At 38.4% G+C, this 15,597-nt stretch overlaps 1 pseudogene; it reads right to left on the reverse strand.

Moving 5' to 3' along the window:
- Positions 1 to 1,874: 1,874 nt before the first annotated feature.
- LOC122352128 lies at positions 1,875 to 15,112 on the reverse strand (annotated as a pseudogene).
- Between the last annotated feature and the right edge of the window lie 485 nt (positions 15,113 to 15,597).

Here is a 15,597-nt window from a genome sequence, read left to right on the forward strand (position 1 = left end):
AACAAAGGTTAAAGAAAGAAATGAAGGACACAGACTCCCAAAATCTCAACAGCACTTAAACACAAGGCCCTTAAGATTCTCTTTGGATCGTTAACCGCTCAGATATCGAGAGCTAAAGCAAGTTAGCGCTGCGCTAGAGAAGCTATATTTCTTCATATTGGTCGGACAATGCGAGTCAAAAGGAGTAGGGTTTAAAAGAAGTGTAATAGATGGTAAAGTTTGTCAGTAGTGAGTAGTGAAAGTGTGGTCAGCATTACACTGGCACACACAGGCACAGCAGCTAGTGAGAAATCGACTTTGGTTCAAGCTTTACATCATGGCTGCATTACATTGGTAGGGAAAAACAAAACAGACCATTCGGCTAAAACCCCTTATTAAGTTCTCACCTCTTTATAACGGATATTTCACGCCTGCTTCTGTCCTCCAAGGTACAGCCTACGCATTGGGCTGGAGTGAAATTTAGAGAAGGCCCTGATTTCAGATAACGAAGGACTGAATCTGGCGCCTTGCAACTACAAAGAAGGGAAAATGTTCGAAAAGCCTGTTAAGTAAGAACGCGCTTGCTTTACTTCCATGTTTACAATTTGAAATGATCTTAACAAAACGGGAAAACCGACTCCCCCATTCGTGTCTCTAAAAGTCCTCATCAATGACCAGCAGGAGGGACAATCCCAAACCTCAAACTGGTCCTTTGCTGTAGTATCACGTCCTGCTCTCACCTCGGATCTATTTGGTTAGTTTCACTGACACTACAAAATTGAGGAGGGGCAGCCATCTCAAATGAAAGAAATAAAAAGAACAACTATGTTTTCGTCTTTGGAAAAGATCAAAATATTGCATTATATTTCCTGTGGTCTACCGAGAGCCTTCGCTCATAAATATTTAGGCTTAAACTACGCTACAGTAGCAATATACAGCAACAGGTATAACAAAGATTTTTGGTATATCTTGAAATAGAGGCAATACAAAGACCTCCGAAATAAAGACCTCTTAAAGCGTGACAGAAGTTCTGCTAAAAACCGAGCAGACTGCAGTTCTCAAATCCAGTTTTTTGGTACAGATACTGTGCACAAGTAGAAAACCAAAGACCCTAAAAAAACCCAAAACAAAACAAAAACAAAACAAAACTTGAACATCATCCAACTTTATCTCGCTTGACCTACACCCTCACAATCAGGTGGTGATACCTTAAGTACATCCCATGTTAGGAAGACCGCGAGGAGGTTTACCTTGCGTGGTTACATAGCCTGATGCTAACGTTGCGAGCTCTCAGTTACTGAAGCTTAAAAGTAGACTGTACTGCTCAGTTACTTTCGCCCACGCCGAACATCTCCTCCGTGGCGAATCATTTCATAATTCGTTAAAGCTTTTAGTATATTAAGTGAGCCTGTTACTGGGTGAGGATTCAGACCCAGACTAGTCTTCTGCTACCGAGTAAACTACGATATGATATGAAAACAATATCTGAAAGCATTTCAATAGAAAGAAAGGCCAGTCGAACGATTCCTTAAAGCAATGAAACCGCATCACAGCCGCTTATTACTCCATTTAAAGCCTTGTAACCACAAGTTAGTAAGATAATGGACATAAAGCTAACCCATTGCTTGACAAAAATAAATCATGTGCATCTAAAAGGAAACGCTCCACGGGGACCGGGCGTCTGTAAAGCAGGATCTCCAGTGAAATCATAGACAGAGATCATAGACAGAACATTTTTCTACAGTGAGGAAGAGGAGGTTACTGTCAGCAGTAAGAAGGTATCATTCAACACAGAGTAAACAAAGTTTTTGGTTAAAAGCATTTCAGAAATACCTCTGAAGAAGAGGTTTCATGTGAAAATGGGAGAAAAGAGCGAGTTCACTGAAAGCGAATATGTCTTTGCGCCACACAGAGGCTTGGCACAATGTCCAGGGAGGTTTCTGCTCTCCTGATGCAAGCTCTGTAGAGACGCCAACATTCGCTTACGGTTGATTTGGTTGAAGTCAACCCATCAATGAGGTCCAAACATCGCAGATTAAGGTGTAAATTAGAACGTATAAACTTAAAACTTTAAGATAACGTTAAAACAACATTAAATCCTATTTAAAAGGTTTGTTTTTGGTGGTAGCAAGAGATAGAAAAAAAAAACTTAGAAAGAGGAAAGGGGTCTAGGAGGAGTGGGTAAAGCTTTCACTGGGCCTTGGAGGCCGTGGTGATGGTGGAGGCGGGCATAGTTGCTGTAGTGACAGCGCTCTGGTGGGCATCAGCGGTGATGTGCAGGTTGAGGGCTCCGGCAGCCCCCGCGGCCCCTCCCGCAGACACCAGGCTAACCGGGTTACTGGCAAGCAGTGACAAGTTCTGAGGGTTCAGAAAGAGCGGTGCCGTCACAAGGTTAGGGGTGCTGCCGGCGCTGGTGTTGGCAAACAGCAGGTTCCCGCTCCCATCCAGGATGTATGTCGGCAGAGTGCCACTAGATGCCAGAGCTAAAGAGACAATGAACAGCATTTTAACTCCAGGTGCAGTGGCCTATAACAGATAAAATTAGTAGAAAAGAAATACAGCAATATAGAAATTTTGACTGCCAACTTGAAACTGACTATTCTTTACATACCCAGGCCTAGCACGTTCATTTTGAAATATTTTCTGTAATTTATGCATTCAGATACTGGCAAATGTGTAATATATTTCATTTGTTAAATTTTTTTAAACAAATAATACTTTCTATTATATTACCAATCATATCAACCAAATAAGATTGATGTTAATCATTAAAAAATATAGATTCTTAAAGAAATATTGTAGATTTTCACTTTCTGATAATGTAAAGCGTTCCATACAAACTCAAATTTCTGTTCAGTTATACAACACTATTTTTTTAATGTTATTATGAAAATAATATAATAAGTAAATTATTACAATACTAATAGCAACAATTAGAAACTTGTGATTTAATATAAACTTTTATAAACAAATTGCAGAATAGTATTATTGCTATTATTATTATTATTATTATTATTATTATTAGAAACAAAGTACACTACTACTGCTATTAAACAATAATATATTACAACAGGATTAAAGAAATTTCATAATTTTTATATATATATAAAATATTAATATTATAAATAAAAAAATAATTGTACTACAAAAAGATTATCTATAAAACTTGCACTCAGATGGTCACATGAACTTATAAAGATTTGCACTGTATGCAAATATGTTGTTTAGAATATTTTCATTGTATGCAAATAAGTCATTTTTAATCTTGGAATTGTATGCAAATATTTCAAATGCAGAAAGCTTTTGAGAGTGTATAGTGACAAAAGTGCCACTAAAACATTGTTTTTCTGCCACATATTCATCATGCACATGCAGAGCCATATTAATAGAAGTAAATTCAAGGGTACTTGCCGCTCCACACACCTTGGATTGTGGCCAAGGTGCTGTTGCTCATCAGTGCTGGACTCAAAGCGCTACCGAGACCACGGGTGCCAAACTTAGAAGAGCCCCGCTGCACGAGAAACACCAGAGAAGTATTAAACACACCGATGTCCAAATCACAAGCTCAAGGTTCTTTCAGAAGATTAAAATGACACTTACCCAGGAGTGAACTGTGAGGATGCCATAAGGCCAGGATTGAGGCCTGCAGCTGCAGCCATGGCAGCGATACTGGCGCTGGTGGGCAGCTGGGCAGCTCCTTGCAGAGCAGCTGAGAGGCTGGGAGCTGCCACCATCACCTGCCCAGTGCCCAGAGTTTGCGCCAGGGAGGAACTTACTGCAGTCACCGTCTCCTGAGCAGAAGCGTGCTCTGAGGAGGACGTCTGCGCTGCGGTGGGAGATGGGCTGAGCGAAGGAGAGGATGCTGCGGTGGTGATCACAGGCGCTGTGGAGATGACCGATGCAGTGTTAGTGGTAGCCGAGCCAATAGTTGTGCCTGGAGGAATAAAAGACTTTTAAAAGGGTTCTTTAGTGTGGTATGTAGTCGTTCACGCAAGTATAAGATCTGTATGAGAGTTAGTTAAAAGTCTCCCACAACTAGAAAACTGGACTAAACGGCTAGTTAAAACACCCCCCCACATGTCTACGTCAAAATGTGGTAATATTTGCACAAAGCAGCCCAAATAGTCACGCAACAATAGAAGGATTGCATAGCAGTGTTGATGCAGCCAGTCAGGGAGATGCTGACACTTTATTTGGCCTTCCTAAAGTATATGAAATCATTAGGATTACTTACGACAGATCAGCACAACCCATTTTTTTGGATTTGTGCATTGCATTTTAGAGACAACAGGGTTACAAAAGGTTATGCAAAGGCTATTTCTGGAAAAAACCAAAAAAAAAAAAAAAACAAGTATGTGTTGTTATTAGTTTTAAGTATTTGCTATTGACCATTCCAGTGTGGAGTTTAGCTCTCGCACGGCACAAGCCATGGAAATGACTGGTTTCATAACGCAGCCCATTCCGCATCCTGTGTGACAGGGCTTTAAAACATGTCATGTGTGCGAGAGAGACAGGGTCACATTACTAAGGACATCATTAACTGTTTTACATTTATTTTGAAAGCTGGACTTCACGATTAAGAAAAGGGGTGTTACATTTCTGCTGCAAGCTTGTGGTATTCGGCCAATCACAATGCACTGTGCCAGCTGGCCATTCAGAGCAGACTGTGCTTGTCAGAGGAGGACTTTGTCGAAACAATGAGTTTGAGGGAGGTGGGGCATAGAGGAGATACAATTATGTCAAGTGTTGGAAAAATAATGTGTTTTTTGAACATTACAGCATGTCAAGAAATTCTATTACACCTAATAAACTAAATAATATCTTTAAAATAGCATCACATGACCCCTTTAAAGATTGTGAGGAGAACAATAGGAGTGTTTTCTTGCCTACCAGTGAAACCGATGCTGGAGACACTAGTGCTGGTGAGAGGCAAAACTGGGTTTACAGTCATTGTAGTCGGTGTGTTACTGGTCACAAGACTTGCTGTACTCGGTGCCTGTAAAAGGAGGGAAGGAGGAAAGGAGGAGGTTTAGCACTATTTTAAGCAGTCAGATCTGCTGTGATGAATGAAGGGAGGCAGTTTGCATGTCGCGTACCAGAGGTGTGGTGGAGAGAAGATTGCTTTGATAGGAGTGCTGACGGCGCTGCCACTGCTGGAGTGGGTTGATCCTCTTCTCCTTCTGTCTGCGGTTACAGAACCATACTCGGATCACCTCTTTCTCCATGTTGAGCTGGTCCGCGATCATGGTGATCTCCTCAGAGGTAGGTTTTTGGTTCTGCTTAAAAGGGCAAATGCACAAGAAAGCGCCCTTACGGCAAACAAAACACAAAGACCTACAAGCCTACAGCCCATGGTCTGAGGAAGTAATAATTCAGCTGGAACCTTTTAAGTTGAGACAATCTCAAATGTTTGAACAGGACTGTATGAATGTATGGTTAGTTAAAAGAAGGGGTGAATGTTGTGGATGTTTTGTTTCTGATCATGCAAGAAGGTAATTAATCATTAAATCATACAGATTATTTACATTTTAATTTATAGTTTAATATTACAGATTTATAGTGCTGTATTGTTATTTATAATTATTATCATCATATATAATACACTACTATTACTACTACTAATAGCAACGAATGCGATTTAAAAAAAACTTCAATGTTCAAACTGAAAAATTATTATTATTATTATTATTATTATTATAGTAGTAGTAGTAGTAATAAAGTACACTGCTACTAACAATAATAAAAATAATAATATAAATTAATGTAAACCTGAAGTAAATTATTATTAATATTTTAATATTAAAATGATAAATGTTATTATAAATAAATACAATAATTGTATTTTTAAATATTTTGCAACGGCTACTACTGTATTATAAATGTTTAATATTTTTAGTGTAAAGAATAAATTTTCAACTAATTTTTTAAATCAGTGCATTCTGATAAAACACAGCATATAAATCTGTGTATATATTATAATCTTACTGTATATTATAAATGAGTGTATATAATTTAATGTACATAAAAAAATAATACAAATAATAAACTAAATTACGGAAAATATGAATTGCATATTTAATCATTCTAATTCAATTTAATTGATAGTTCAAACACTAGTAAAACTTGCTCATCAAATAAGCTCTGATGTGAGATGTCGCTCACTTCCAGAAAGCTCTTTTCTAAGGCCACTCTGATGTTGGTCTCAATGCTGGTCCTCTTCTTGCGGCGGCGGTTCAGACCCTCCATGCCCAGCCCAGGTGAGCCAAGAGAGCTGGGACTGGACAGGGCCTGGTCAGACGTCTGGTTCTCTGCACAAACAGCGCGTACAAAGCACAAAGGAGTGATATAAGCACCTGTGCCACACAGCACTGCGGATGTGCTTTGAAGCATCAGCTCTACTACTTAGCAACATTAAGTAAAACATTAGCTTTATATAAAAAGACCCGAGACTTGCAGTGCACTGAGAGGAACTCCAAAACTAAAGAGGAATGCACCAGGAATCTTCATATCCTTTCTAACATTCTTCATGGTATACAATGTTATTCTAAATGAAGGCAGCAAAGAAGAGAAATGGCTTAAAGCAGAGAAAATACATACCTGCATCATTTAGCCATTTTTCAAGCAGAGGCTTCAGTTTGCACATGTTTTTAAAGCTCAGGTTCAAGGCCTCAAAGCGAGAAATGGTGGTTTGGCTGAAGTCATTCCCATAAAGTTTCCCCATGGCAAGGCCAACATCCCCCTGGTACAAGCAAAACAATAGCATTAAAATGTTAAAGAATTTACAAGTGACTTATGAAGGAGAATGCAAATAATTCAAAATAATTCAGCTTCTCTGATGACTAAATAACCCCAGAGACATCCGAATAGTGAGATCAACAAGAGTGCGCATTAACTGTAAGCAGTAAATCCCTGTTTACCTGCGTGAAGCCCAGTTTGATACGTCTCTGTTTGAAGGTCTTGGCAAACTGCTCTAGCTCCTCCAGGTCGCTGGGCTCCTCCAGGCTGGGTGTGTCGATGTGCTTTGGTGTCGTCTGGCTGTGAGGAAGGGATTGGATGGGGGTCGCTGCTATCGTGCGTGTGGGTGTAGCAGGCTGTGAAAAAAATGTACACTGCAGTCAGCGCTGTTTGCAATAGATACAAAAGGTGTATGCAAATCCACTCTTGCAGATGTCTAACAGATCAAAAATAAAACAATGGATGCAGTGGGTGAATGGGATGACCCTGACCTGTGTGGCAAGTGTGATGCTTGGCTGGGTCTGCAGGAGGTTGGCTTGGCTTTGAGGTAGTTGAGTTAGAAGGTTCTGGGCCTGCAGGAGACCTGGTTAGAGCAAGAGGAAAGACGGTGCAATCAGATAGGTGGATGACACAGAGGGCTGGAGAGAAAGTTAAGATGACACTGGACTCACTCTGCTGGCCCTGTGGTGTCTGCGAGATGATGAACTGCGCGGGCTGCAGCTGTGTTGCGATGGGGTGGCCCGGCTGGACCAGCACAAACTGCTGCAGGTTGAGGTTCTGCTGCTGTTGCAGCTGCTGTAACTGCTTTATTGTTCCACACAAACGCAGAACGTGAACAACATTAGTATGAGTCACTATACCAAGCATGCCAGTTAAGCTATGACTGCCATGACAACCTCATCAATTAAAAATAAGTAGGGTTCAACAGTAAAGACATTTTAGATTTTGTTACAAAAATATATTTTGCTGTTTCCATGACAATCGGCAAAGTAAAACATTTAGGTTTCGTTTTCTGCAACTTTGATCCTAGAGGAAATGCCTCCTTTTTAAATTTGCCAACACATTTGGCACATTTAAAGAATAAATTGAAAGGTCTGCAAACTCCATCAAAAATTGTATATTTATCTCTTAATGTGTTATCTTTTTCCATATGTGACCCTGGACCACAAAACCAGTCATAAGGGTAAAATATTCAAAACTGAGATTTATACATGATGTGTAAGCTGAATAAATAAGTTTTCTAATGATGCGTGTTTTGATGAGACAATTTTTGTCTGACAAAATCTGAAATTTGAGGGTGCAAAAAAAAATACTAAGAAAATTGTCTGTAAAATTGCTCAAAGTTCTTAGCAAGTTTTCATATATTTATGGTACGAAATTTACCAAATCTCTTCACCGAACATGATCTTTACTTAATGTCCTAATGATTTTTGCCATGAAATAAAAATTCAGCATTTTGACCTATACTTTACATTTTTGGCTATTGCTATAAATATTCCCCAATAATGTAATATTGGTTTTGAGGTCCTGGGTCACATATTTGTTCCGATTTCTTTCAGCCACCCATTTGCTAAAGTCTGTAATCCCTTAGTTTTGCCTTTACTGAAATACCATTTATTCAAATGATAATAATTGCACTGAAAGAATGGCTAAATAAATACATTCAAATAAAACAAGGCATTTCAGTCACGGGACTGGCGGCTCTCTTACAGGTGTGATCTGGATGGGTTGGGGAGAGAGGATCTGGGTGATGGGGTGGCAGCGGAGGCAGAGATGCTGGCTCCTGTAGTGCTGCTCTGCTGGCCGGCTGAATGCTGCACCGCTGCTGCTAAGAGCTGAGCCTGAGCCTGCTGCAGCAATAACTGCTGCTGCGCTGGAGTCAAAGTCAACTGCAGAAAAGAGAGCAAGACAAAGAAACAAAGACAAGAATTCATTTAACCTCTAATCACCACATTTTGGCAATAGGCCCATTTACCCTGGACTCAATGGTAGTTGCAGATGTTGTCATTGTCAAAATGTGCCATTTAGAGTTAGCCAGGAATTATTATATATCAACCTACACAGTAATCCTTGGGTGTGCATTATTTTTATTATTTCAATGATTCCCCCCCAATCCTGAATTTGTGCACAAAACAGAAAACAGTGAAATTTCAGTGTGTCACTACATAACAGGTTTATATGTATATACCACACTGATGATGCAATGACACTGAAGCCTGTCTAGGTTTTAGGTTGGCCAATCAAACCAGCAAGAATTGGCAGCCTGAAGTGATATAAAGTATTTTTGTGCTACTGACAAGTAATGGTCAACCTAAAGGTGATTTTAAGTCACAAAAGGGTTCCACCACTTCAAAAAGGAAACTGATACCCAACTGTTCAGAATGAAGAAAATGATGATGAATAGAAGTGCCATATATTTTAATTTATTTTTAAATAATCATGTATAACAAATGGAACTTCTCATGAAAAACTATATAACCCATGATTTTGCCAAGAAAGAACATTTTAGCTTGTGAAGCACTGCAAATAGTGCCTGTCATCACACTCAAATGTTTTAGAGATATATATATATATATATATATATATATATATATATATATATATATATATATATATATATATATATGTGTGTGTGTGTGTGTGTGTGTAGAGTGAGAGAGAGAGAATGGTTTACAATAAATGTACAAATCAATGTTTGCAATGCTATAATTTACTTCTCTAAAAAAAAAAAAAAATCTATGAAAAAATGAATTGGGAAAGACACTTTCAGAGCCAAGAGCGCTGAAAAAGCGGACAGGCACTTTCGTACTCTTTTGAACAATACGGTTCATGCTTTTTCTAGTTTAAATGTTCCAGTTTGGTAGCAGAAGCAAATCAGGATTAATAAAGATGACTTTTTAGCTTTTGCTCAGTCTATGTGGAAATGGGGGCAAAGAAAACAATAGGGATAGAGGAAGACCATCCCAAAATTCTTCTCCAAAATCAAATGTGTTTTGTTCTACACTGATGAACGGTGATATAAATATACCGCAGCCTTCTGAGACTTCAAGCGGAGAGCAAAGCGGGTATGCTAATTAACTGAAACTGTTATGCAGTACATGTAAATTCTGCATAGATTTGCATATTCTCAACCATCTGTTTCCGAGCAACTGCAGAGCAGCTAATTAGCATATGGGGCCCAATAATTTCCCCTGTAACCAGGAGATAGCATGTTGTGCTTTAAATCTCTAATCTTCAGAGTTACGACAAATCTCACACATTATTTTCAATTAGACAACAACAATGACATCAGGTGGAAAGCCTCAGCAGTCATTCTGAAACATGATAATGACACACGCACGTCAAGACAGTGGCAGTTTTGTGACTCAGACACACGGCCCTGGGGACATCTTTAAATTCCTATAGCTCTTTCATCCATGTCACAGACCACAAATGTGTGTGCAAGCGCAGAGAAAAGATTATACCTGTTGGAGCAAGGCCTGTGCGTGTGCATTGGTGATTGCGCTTGTTGTTTGCACAGTCTGCCTCTGAAAGTCCAGTCCATTTGTTTGGGCACCTGGAAGAAGAAAAGCAGTCAATGCCACAATAGATCAGAGCCACACAAAAAGGTCTTTTCAACCAAGATATTCAGCTCCATGGCCTTTCTTCTTATTTCAAAAAAAAAAAAAAAACGTTCTGCAATACATATTGAGAGACTGTCCTACATGTTCAACCTCAGTCAAAGCTGCATAAGTGACCCTTTACAACGTTCAAAATTGTGAAGTCATAGTGTTTCAACTCAAAGCGTAAAAAAAAAGAAATGTGTTAGATCAAGGCAAAAAGATCCAAGCTGAGAAAATATAAAAACATGCAAGAGCCAACTGTTCCAACTGTAACTCACCAGTGTTTTCGTCCCCGCTCTCCATTGCACATTTACTTGTTTCCGATGGATTACTCATTCTAGAATCTGGAACAGACAGAGTAGGGTCGGACTTTCAGTTTCTCTTCAAACACCAATCATGCAGTGACTTTTTAACAGTGAAACAGCAATGTTAAAAAAAAAAAAAAAAATCAAACATGCTCGACCATTTTTAAACTGAACATCAAAAAAAATATTCTACTTAATATGCTATTGACCTCACAGAATGTCTCAGTTTCGTTATGAGAAAATCTGATTGGTGTAAATTAACAAACCAAACACGTTCACCACTCAACTCCAGACAGCATAGCATCACTATACAGTAAAACAGATCTAAAAATGCTGTTGCCGACCACAAACGTCACTCACCAGCAGCTGCTGCACCTGCCTTGTCAAGCGGCTCTACAAGCATCACAACAAACTTAGCACCCCTTTCACAGACAACCCTCAAAAGCAAAGAAGTCTCTCTCTGTGTAACTAAACGGTTTGGAGTGGAAAAACAACACACGTGCAGAACACGGCTAAGCTTCACTGAAACTGTGGCTGCCTTTCTCTCAGTCTCTCCGGCTTGCTTGCTTTGCTCTCTCTCTCTCACTCTCTCTGTGCCATGATTGTCATAACAACTAGAGTGTGAAGAAGTTCGTTTTCATTCTGGAACGGAACAGAAGCGAAGCGGCTGCCAGCGCCATAATAAAGCATAATCAGTATGCAGCTGATTAAAGCCATATGCAAATCTCCCTCACTTCATTAGCCGAGCAACACTTTGAAGTCCTGCAAGCAATTCATTTACATGACGGCGCTCTGAGAGCTTTCTCCTAATTTAAATGTTCATAAATATTTATCATCTCATTAGCATATTAATTGGATCGCTTTGGAGGAAAACGAGGAATGGGGAAAAAAAAAACTGTGTGTCAATGCACGAGCCCAATTACCTACGGAGTGCTGGTTAAATTAGGTGAAACAGGTGAGCTTTCTGTCAATGCGATCAAGCGCGCAAACCGATGAGGTCTGTATCTGGACATAAAGACAGCAGGTTGCATTCAGAAGCATTTCTTATACATTCTAAGCACCAGAGGTTGCGGATGGAGCTGTTCGGGAAGTAAATTACTTGCCATTCTCCACCATCCCATTCATACAGCCCCCTGTGGCCCAAACACTTCACGGATCAAATTCCGTGACTTCTGTAGCCGTATTGTCTGGAAAAGCGCATGAAGTCTGCTTTGCATATCCAGATTAACTGTGCACCTCATTAACTGATATTTTCAGAGCTTGGCCTAATTACAACAGAGATTTACACATAAGAACAAAGACCTGACAGAGTAAGCATAAAGAAATACTGCTGACACTTAAAATACTTCTTCAGAGGGCTAAACTTTACTCAGACAACAGCAAGATTACAAAACGAGCACAATCCAACAAATCAGCTGTATTTTATAATTATATTTTTTTATTTCTTTGTTTACCTTCTGATCCAAAGACAAACTTGTGTGAAAAGCACATGACAGTTTTGCTTAATGGCAAAACTAACCTGAAGAGTAATATTCAAATTAGCAAACACAAAAAAATAAATCCTCAATTTAATGCAAATATTACACTTTATAAAACAGGCATTTGGGGCATTTTATGGAAAGAGGGCTCAGAACAGAGGACAAAATAATTTCAATATTTCATTACCGGCAAGCAGGAGCAAATAACATCATTCATATTCAAAGTGTGCTTTTGAAAACACATTACATTTGAGTTTCAGAAAGGAACTAATGAAAAATTAAAGACGCTTGACGGTATGATGGAAAACATTTCACAGATCACAATTATTTTCACTCGTATGTTATCATTTAGTATGACAAAACCATTTAACTGGAGAACATGAAGTCACTCCAATCGGTCACATACAAATTCAAATATTTTTGTTGCACATAATTGCCGAAGGCTGGCGAACACCACAAACACACTTGATTTTAGGTCTATAATATTTTATATTAATAGACTGTTAGCCTGCAGGGACTGTTTCTACATGTTCATATCAGCAAAGCATGAAAAAAACTCAAAGCACAAGAAAAAAATACAGACAGATGGTCAAAGAGAGACTCAAAATGCCATGAAGTTTCAGTAACTATGCTTGAAAAGAGTCAGTTACTACAAAAATAAAAGTAAGGATTCATGCAGGTAATTTACACTATAGGTATGAGCTGTGGATACAGGAAACAAACAAGTTTCAGCATGTTATTGTCTCTCTAGGCCCTACAAACAGAGTCAAAATGTTATCAGTTTAGAAGTCTTTTACACCTGACTCCTATAGATACGTCATGTGACACGTCTGAAGCCAAACAATTATATGCTACTCTAAAATACAAACAAAACAGTTCTCGTGTATTCAGAGAATGAGTGATAAATGTGAGAAGGGGAATACAAATGATTTTAAAGCAGATAGAAAATGTGGTACATTTCCCCACTGGTAAATTTCTTGAGAAGTAAGTTTTATGATGGAATTTTTCAACAGTTAGCTTTGGTCTTTGATTTGATAAGCCAAGACATTGTTTTGCCTTAATAAGGTACTCTATAATATTACAGGACAGCTGTATAAAATGGGAAGAAAAAAACACACCAAAATCTTTAACCAAGATGTGCATCATGTTGTTACTATTAATTAAAACCTATGCTAAATGAACAAAGGCTGAAATCAAATAAATTATAAAAAACATATACATATATATATATATATATATATATATATATATATATATATATATATATATATATATATATATATATATATATATAAAAACTTGAATTAAATTATAACTTACAGAACAAATGTACAAACCATTACTTTTAAAAAAATTTATTCAAATAGAAATTTTGAATATACAATAAACTCTTATTCTGAGCATTATGAAATATTAGAATATTATAAATACTAAATAACATGAATTTCATTACAAGACGTAATAGACCAATTCATAATTAGATTAGTACTACAACTAAATTAAAAAACTGTTCAGATTTCACAACCATCAATTTAAAAAAAAAAAAACAAACTTCAATTGTTATACATATATACAACTTTCCCTACATATCGATATTTACTATGGGAAGCTTTAAAACTGCCAAAAGCGGACTATTACAGATTTAACCATATGAATTTCTGTAGATGTTCTGTAAAGTACTGTAAAAATGTATATATATATACGAAAAAAAAAATACCAATTATGAGTATGATATCTGAACACAAGCTTAACTGTGAATCTCTGATTCGACCGTATATGCGAAAGCCACGTCACGATTGACATATTAATGATCGCACGCAAAATCATAACTAAGGCACCGAATAATATTTGTCACAGGCGAATAAAAACAGCAAAAATTACTTTTTTGGCGGCTAACGGAAGATGAAACAGTAAAATGACTAAACACAGGCACACGGCTTCTGGAACAATAGTGGAGAAGCCGTGATCTATTTGAGGATCACCTATTAGACTAGCAAATAAAGCTGGCATAATGCCTGCCTGCATACATCTCCTCGAGCAGACAGGCTGATACAACGTTACAGAAACACCGGCTGTTCCACAAAGTATCAATTTGTCACAACCGGACTGGATACATTGTATAAACCGCCGTCAGAGTTCCATTTTGGCACGTTCCACCATCCTTCGACAATGAAATGGATTCATTCTGATAGAATATGCTGAACAGCGCATTCTGAGCTCTAGAAGGCCCACATGAATAACATAACAGGGCTACACGCCTGCAATGGGCACAAAAGGCAAGAGAATAGGCATTAAAAAAATCACGCCGTGTCCTAACTGTACAACAAGCAAGCCCCAGCTGCTCTGCTCTTTCATATTTTCACCGTAAACACGTTGCGCAGACGCCGGCTGATTGCGAGCGAATGAATATTCAAAGCTTTATATGTGGGATTGGCTCACGGCACAATACAGCAACACAAAGCGGCTAGAGTAGCATTAGCCGCTTAGCATGCACACAGTAGCCTTTAGTTATGATTAACTGAAAAATTCTAACAACCTCTGACCGGGGACAGTGCAAAACCCCGCGAGCTGTCGCCGATTATGACTAATAAAATATGCAAAGTGGCGATTTCTCGGCGGCGGTATGAATATGTAACGCGGCTGCTCTAATCACACAAAGGAGGCATTTTCCTTTAATTTGCCGTCGCACTGCATCGCCAGTTTCACCGTCGCACAGACAGAGAATTATTCCCCGATACGTTTATTTAAAGGGTGCATATGATTGCAACATCGGGTTTGAGTATTTTGTTTACGCTTTCCCTACCGCGCTTTACTGGCTTGAGAGAAAGAGTGTTTGAATATGAATATGAATATGTAAAATGCAGTAATGATTACCTGGTCCTGAACTCTCATCTTGACTCGCTGCTCCTCCGTCCGCCATTTTGAATATTTAAGCCCAAATCCTCAAAACACAATACAGAGGCTCACCGATGCACTCACTCACAGCATCAGCATGGCAGATCTGAGAGTTCCCATCAGCGCGTCTCAACTCACCCAGAACCACCCCGAAGGACACGCTGACATTGATCGTTAACAATAATTACACTTTTAACTTTTAAATACACTTTAGGCGCGCGTGCATCATTGGTGCGAAAAAGAACGGGGAAATTGAGAAAAGCATTGTTTTATGAACAATGCAATTAATAGGAAAGAAAGAAATGTAGCTTACGCCATCGTTGTTACATGGAAAATTACTGAAATTAAAAACAAACAACAAAGACAGAAAGCAATGGGTTGTTTGCTAGTTTATATCACCACAGGTACAATTGCATTTCTGCAGGCAAAGTATATATAAAGAATATATTTAAATCGTCCCTATTCCAAATTCATTTTAATCACATAATAAATCACATAAAAATATAAAAACTGTGTTAATCAACTGTGTACATCCTGCTAAAAGTTCATAGGCTAATGCAATGACGTAATAATAATAATAATAATAATAATAAATAAAGCTTT

This window comes from Puntigrus tetrazona, chromosome 9 (assembly GCF_018831695.1).
Source record: "Puntigrus tetrazona isolate hp1 chromosome 9, ASM1883169v1, whole genome shotgun sequence".
NCBI lineage: Eukaryota > Metazoa > Chordata > Actinopteri > Cypriniformes > Cyprinidae > Puntigrus > Puntigrus tetrazona.